Source organism: Vicugna pacos, chromosome 2 (genome assembly GCF_048564905.1).
Source record: "Vicugna pacos chromosome 2, VicPac4, whole genome shotgun sequence".
NCBI classification, from domain to species: domain Eukaryota; kingdom Metazoa; phylum Chordata; class Mammalia; order Artiodactyla; family Camelidae; genus Vicugna; species Vicugna pacos.
The window spans coordinates 73,223,552-73,230,053 of NC_132988.1; the positions used below are offsets into that span (position 1 = coordinate 73,223,552).

The following is a 6,502-nucleotide window of genomic DNA, read 5'->3' on the forward strand; positions in this document are numbered from 1 at the left end:
CATTAGACAATATGCCACAGTGCTCTGCTGCCTGGAAAGCTTTCTGCGTGAGTCTTGAAGCTGTAACATGATTTACAACCTTATTAATTTCAGTTGCAAGCTTGAGCACATACAGAATGCTGTATTTAGACCTTGAATAAGCCTGTGCTACACCAAATGGGGTCGTGTTCATTTGCACAGTTGCACTTTACCATAGTGAGATGGGAGGGAAGAGGGCAGGGCACAGCCATTGAAGGAATGACACAGCAACTGAAGATTCAATTCCCTGGAGCCCTTGAGGCCCAAGATGGTGGAAGATTTGACTTCCAGTGGGCCTTGAGCTTCATTATACACTCACTGTAATATACTAGCATGGTGAATGACACACCCATAGGTGCCATGACAGTTCCAAGGCTGACTTTAGGTCAAAAAGTTGGTGGTGGTTCAGTTCCTGGGAATCCCAGCCCCTAACCCAAAAGCAGTTGGAATAATCCTCCCACTTGTTAGCATATGACATTACCGAACCCCTAAAAACTAACAGCACCACACCTCAGGCCTCTCACGCACTCTCACTTTTGGAGATGGCCCGAGCTCTGGCTATGGAGTGTGTATCTACTTTTACTTTAAACTAAACACACCCCCTCCACCCCCACCACCATGCCTCGTTGCCTCTCTGGCCTTCTGAGATGGCCTGCACTCAGCCAATGGTGTGTGCATCTCTCTGAATAATTCTAGTTTTACTCAACTAAGGCTCCTTCTTGAATTCCTTCCTGCACAAAGCCAAGGACTCTCACTCAGCAGGTGCCTCCCAGGGACTCTCCTGGGACACAACCATTCTCTCGCGCCCCATTTTCCTGTATTGACAGCGTCATCCAGTTAAACTCTAGGCTCTCAAAAATTTCCAATGGTGCCTACGTCTGCAGATCTTGTGTGGCAGTACCCACATATTTGCCACTATCACTTTTAAAGTTGGTTTCCAAGAGAGTTTGAGGCCCTAGATCTAGAGTAATCTAATTTGTCTTCTAAGACATAAACTGGATGAAGCACGAGGCAGCCTTCACACCGAGCAGAGTTTCTCAACCTCAGCACCACTGATGTTTTGGGCTGACTAATTCTGTATGAGAGAGGTGCCTCGTGCACTGAAGGACGTTTAGCAGTACCTGGTTTCCTTGGGGTCTCCAGTGTGCTAAATGCTGTAGCCCAGCAGTCAACAATACTTTTTTTTCCACCTTCAAGCAGTAAGTAAGAGCTGATCTCAGGCCCCTCCCCTCAGTGGAGGGCTTTGAGCCCATTTTCCCTTCTGAGCTCGAACTCATCACTGCCAACTTCCATCCTGAGCTCTCAGCAGGCCAGGAGCTTCAACCCACTCCTTTACATTTCTGCTTTTTATCCTATTCTGTGAGATACTCCATATCCTTCAAACGAATTCCTTTTACACTATTGATGTTTTTTCCCCCCAGTTCAGTAAATAGCAACTCCATTCTTCCAGTTGGTCAGAACAGAAACTATGTATTCATCTTTGACTCTTTTTTTCCTTACATCCTGTGTCACTCAGTGTCCCGGCAGATATAGATAGCACCCTAAATGGATGCTTTACAAATGTGTGGTCAGGCTCAGGGAAACGAACAAGAAACAATGAAGCTCCCAAGGGGTAGTCACAGTGTGAAGCCATTACTACCCCCAGGCTGGAAGGAGGCAGGGGTGGGAAGGGTTCACCAAACCTAGCAAGAATGACTGCCTGACAGGAGAGAGGGACAGCCATTGCCGAACTAGAGCCAAGGAGGACAGGAGCCAGAAAAAGGAAGACCCCAGTCCTGTTCTTCTGCCCTCCAGTCTCCTTTCAGGTCATTTCATTGTCTGAACCTATCCAAAGGAGGAAATCCAGGTGTGTGGTCCGTGGAGGTTATCCAGGCTCTGGGAAAGGGTGGAGGGTGGATCTGAAGAAGCAATCGGAGAATCCCTGTGCACCCTCAGCAGCAAAGCTCTGCCTTGAAATCAATCCAGAATTGAACTCTCACTCACTACCTCCCTTGTTCCTTATTAGTTCCAGCCACTGTTTCTCACCTGGACAACAGCATTAGCCTCCCACCTCTATCCCTTTACACAACTTTATTTTTTTTTACAGTATTTATGACCCTCTAAAAATATTACATATGGTTTGTTTATTTGCTTATTGTCTATCTCTCTCCACTAGAATGTAAATTCCATGAAATCACAAACTTAATCTATTTTTTTAAATTTCTCACACATTCTAGATGGTCAAAAATATTTAATTAATTAATACTTAAGTTAATCTGATTTGGTTTCTGTTGCTTATTTCCAAAGAACTTAGATGATTTCAAGTGGGTACAATGTAATCTCATTTAAAAAAATTTTTTTGTGTGTGTGTCTGTGTGCATACAAAAAAGAATGGAAGTATACTCAAAAATATTAGAAGCAATTACCATTGGAGAGTGAGATTTGGGGTAAGTTGAATTTTCTCTTTTTGATTTTAATACTTCTGAGATTTTCTAAATGACTGCATATGTTCCTTGTAATAAGATAAAAATAAGTACCTTTATTTTAAAGTACTGACTGGCATCCACCAGATCTTCTAGAGAAGCCTGAAAATTCTCTTCCAGCCCTTGGCTCCCCGTCCCTCTCTGACTGTGGCATTGCCAAATCTTTCCCAGTCTTCTTAAGGACTCGTGCTGCATCCGTTCCCCTGGTGTCTACCCGGGTCTGTGCTGCAGGAGGCTGCTTCAGAATGTTGCAACAATCTGGCTCCCTTGCTCTCTGGCCTCTAGTTGGGTTCAGCTAATGGCATTAGCTGAAATCTAGAGGGCAAGAGGGGAGCCAGGGGATTACTTAGTCCCCCAGCTCCCTCCTTGCCAATCCCTGCAGGTTGGCTTGGTCCTTTGACCTAAAGGCCACAGCTCCTGCCAGTGGTCCTCTCCAGCTTTTTCTGGGTCCCATAAGAGTTCCCTCCTAGGCTTCTTTAGGCCTAAGGATGGTGATGGTCCCCCCACCCCCAACCACTAGCCCTGGGGTAACACATCATCCCTTGTTCTTCCTAATCCCAGCTCACAACTCTATAAACTCTCCTCCAGTTCCCAGTTCAAGTGTTCCATACATTTTCTCCAAAGGTCCCAAGAAAGCACTCAACCCTATCCTCCTCTCCCACTCTCAGCAAACAACCTGCCTTGTTCTTTATTTTTCACTGAGGTCTTGTGTCAGCTGGCCTCGCATCCCTCAGATGGCCATGCATCATCACTTTACTAAAAGCAGTCTATATACCAGCCGGCTCTCACGTCTCATCGCGCTGCTCAGAGGACAGAACGCATCTTGCTCATAGCAGGGCTCTACCCTGTTTTCCTCTTACCTCTGAGAGCATCATTTTTCTTTCATTGGCTCTTCTACCTTCTCCCATAATTTAACTCTCGATGTTCCCAATGTGTCAAACCTTAATTTTGCCCCATGACAATTTTTTTTAAAGAGGAAAATTTATCTTCTCTCTCTCTCTCTCTCTTTTTTTTACTACTTTATTTATTACTTATATTCAGATAATTTTTCAAATATATACTTGCTGTCCTAGTCATTTAACTCAACTTCACTCCTTTATCTCTCCAATCAGACTCTAAATATTTAATGTGGATTTCTAATTATCTCCTCAAATCTAATATCATTTCATTCCCCTCAGTTAGATTTTTTCCTGTTGTCTGTGTTTTTTCCAATGGAATCTATATTTATTGAGTTCAAGAGTTTAAGACATTGGAGTTATTTTTTAATGCTTTCATTTTCTGTGCCCCTCAACTGCAATTACTTCCTAAATTCTGTAATTTTTTTCTTAAACTCATATCTCAGAGTTCTCCCTTTCCATTCTCACTGTTGTAATCAATGTGTGTGTGTGTGTGTGTTTTAACTATTAGCCAAGATTGTAGTCACCTAACTTGTTTTCAAATTCCAGGTTCCCCTATTCCTAACAAGGATGAATATTTCTAGAATGTTACTAATATCATGTGGTTTTAGAATGTGACTTCAATTAATAATAATTACAACATCGACTAAGATTCATTGAGTACCTTCTCTGTGCTGGCTGCTACACTAAGTTCTTTTTTACGTGGATTAATTATTTTGGTCCTCAGAAGACTCCTGTAAGTATCCAATTCTACAATTGGGAGACTTTTTTGTTTCTACAAGTCAGACTTATTAGATTTGTTCACTGTCAGCAATCATGACTTCTTACTGGTCTTTGTGGACCATTTGTGGACCCCAAGCCCTCTGTGGCTCCCACAATATTCTTGTCCTCTCCCACTTTGCCAAAGACCACATACTTGCCATCCAACCCCTCAGTCTTGGCAGCGCAGATCCAAACCTGGGGACCGTTTGTGTTGGGCCCAGTGTTTGCCAAGAAGCCAGGACCAGTATGACTCAGGATGAAACTCTCATCAAATTTCTCTCCAGAGGTGGACTTGCTGCCAGTGCTGTTATGGTGTGTCAAGTCACCACCCAGGCACATAAATCTTGGAATAATTCTGTGAAAACAGAAACCTTTATAACCAAATCCTTTCTCCCCAGTGCTCAGAGTGCAAAAAGTTTTCTTCTGTCTTTAGAACTGTGGCTGCATACAGCTCATAGGCGATGTGGTCCAAGGGCCCACCATCCAGGGCCATCAGCTCTGGGGTGGTGGCATCTGTAAGGCCAGAAGAATTTGAGAACAGCTACTGGTGATTCTGGGATGCAAACACAGCGTGAAACCAGAAGTCGTGCTCTTCATCTTTTTTCTCTACTCTCCAAATCCGTCAATGTGACTTCCAAAGCACTCCACGAATTGCCCCTACCCTTCTGAGTCAATACCAGCTTTTGTTTCTCTCTACATTATACTGAGGGTGTGTTCATTAATGCACCATAAACACACAATATTTACTCCAGATTTTTTTTTCTTTCATTCCAGGGTTTTCTGCCTTTACCTTTGTACCTTTATCTTTTCTTCTGTTGTCAAATCAAATTCTCTTTCTGAGTTAAGGTCTGGCCCCAGACAACAGTGAAGTCTTCACACATGCTATAGTATGCATGGATCTTTCTTTTCTCAGAGCCTCTGAGACTACTTACTGTCTGTACCATTGCTTTCACATTCAATCATGTGGTACTTTGAATTTTTATTGAACCATACATGTACAATTGCTATTTATTCAACCCCCTCTGCCCCCCCCCCAAATAAACAAATAAAAAATAATTTCAATAGGGTCTTGAAGGATGAGAAGAAATGTCTGAGGTTATTCTAATTTGGTTAGGCTATAGGAAAAATGTGGAGAAACTCTGGTGAAAAGAGTCTAGGAAATTCTTGTGAAAGGAATCTGGAAAGATAACACAGGCAAATTGTAAAGGGCTTTGTGTCTATGCAAAGGTGCCTGTATACCACCTTCTCTATTAGTAGTTCCCAAAGGCTTTGTTGTGTTGTGCCAGAGACTTCCAAAACCATAGGCCCACCAAATAATATCTGCTTATTACAAAAAGCACAGACACATGTTATGATTCTTGTAGATACTGTTCTCATTAATAAAATATCAATGTATTTTAAGGTATTTCTGAAGTTATAGTGACTTTTTGGCACTTTACACTCTGTTAGTTAATGAATTCTAAAAGAATTACCATACGTCCTATGCTAGTTATGAGTTTATTGCCTCTCAGCTCCAAACTCACCCTTCATAGCCTGCTCCCAAAAATGGATCTGAATCTCTTAAATATTTTCTCTTTGCAGCTTGCATAATGTTAACCTTTGTGGAGAGCCCTAGAGAGACATTTCAAGAGAAAGGGGCAGGAATCACTCTGGCTATTCCATTGAGAATGGATATGGAGGAAGAATTGAGTGCATTCGCAGGAAAACCAGTTCACTTGTTTATTTATCCTTTGATTTAACCAAGATTTATGAGAACCTACTCAATATCAGGCAATATGGATCGTTGGATAAAGAAGACCGTCCCTGTCTCAAGAAGCACAGAGAGGAAGAGTTGAGTACGTTAATGATGATAAGGAGTGCGTTCTGTACAGATCAAGAGAAGCCACGGATGCTGTGAGAGCTGGAGGGACAGCTAATCACACTGGGAGGAAACAACTGTATTCTAGGGGAAATCTTCTGAATCAAATCGTGAAGGAAAATAAAACTTATTCAGGTGAACAAAGGGCCGAACTATGGTCTAGCGGATTGCACTACATGTAAGGTGTGAGGACACTGACAGAGCAGTTGAGTGTTGGGATGGGTGCCTGGTGAGATTGGTGACAGATGAAGTTAGAAAAGTTGGACCCAGATTATGGAAGGTCTTCCAAGCTCTTTGATATTTGGAATATTTCCATATTTAAAAACTTTTTATTTGGAAACAATCTCAAATTTAGAGAAAAGTTGAAAGAACAGAACAAATAACTTTTTTTCCCCCTGAATCATTTAAGATGCTTAATCATCTCCTTGCCCCAAATGCCTTAGTGTGTGTTATACAAGCAGGGACATTTTCCTATATAACCATAACACAACCGCCGAAACTAGGAA

General features: G+C 42.3%; 1 long non-coding RNA gene across 1 annotated transcript; it reads left to right on the top strand.

Moving 5' to 3' along the window:
• Nucleotides 1-2,391: 2,391 nt before the first annotated feature.
• LOC140700243 (uncharacterized) lies at nucleotides 2,392-6,140 on the top strand. The gene is made up of 2 exons (XR_012078607.1): nucleotides 2,392-2,444; nucleotides 5,720-6,140. It is a non-coding gene; the product is annotated as an uncharacterized lncRNA (long non-coding RNA).
• Nucleotides 6,141-6,502: the final 362 nt, after the last annotated feature.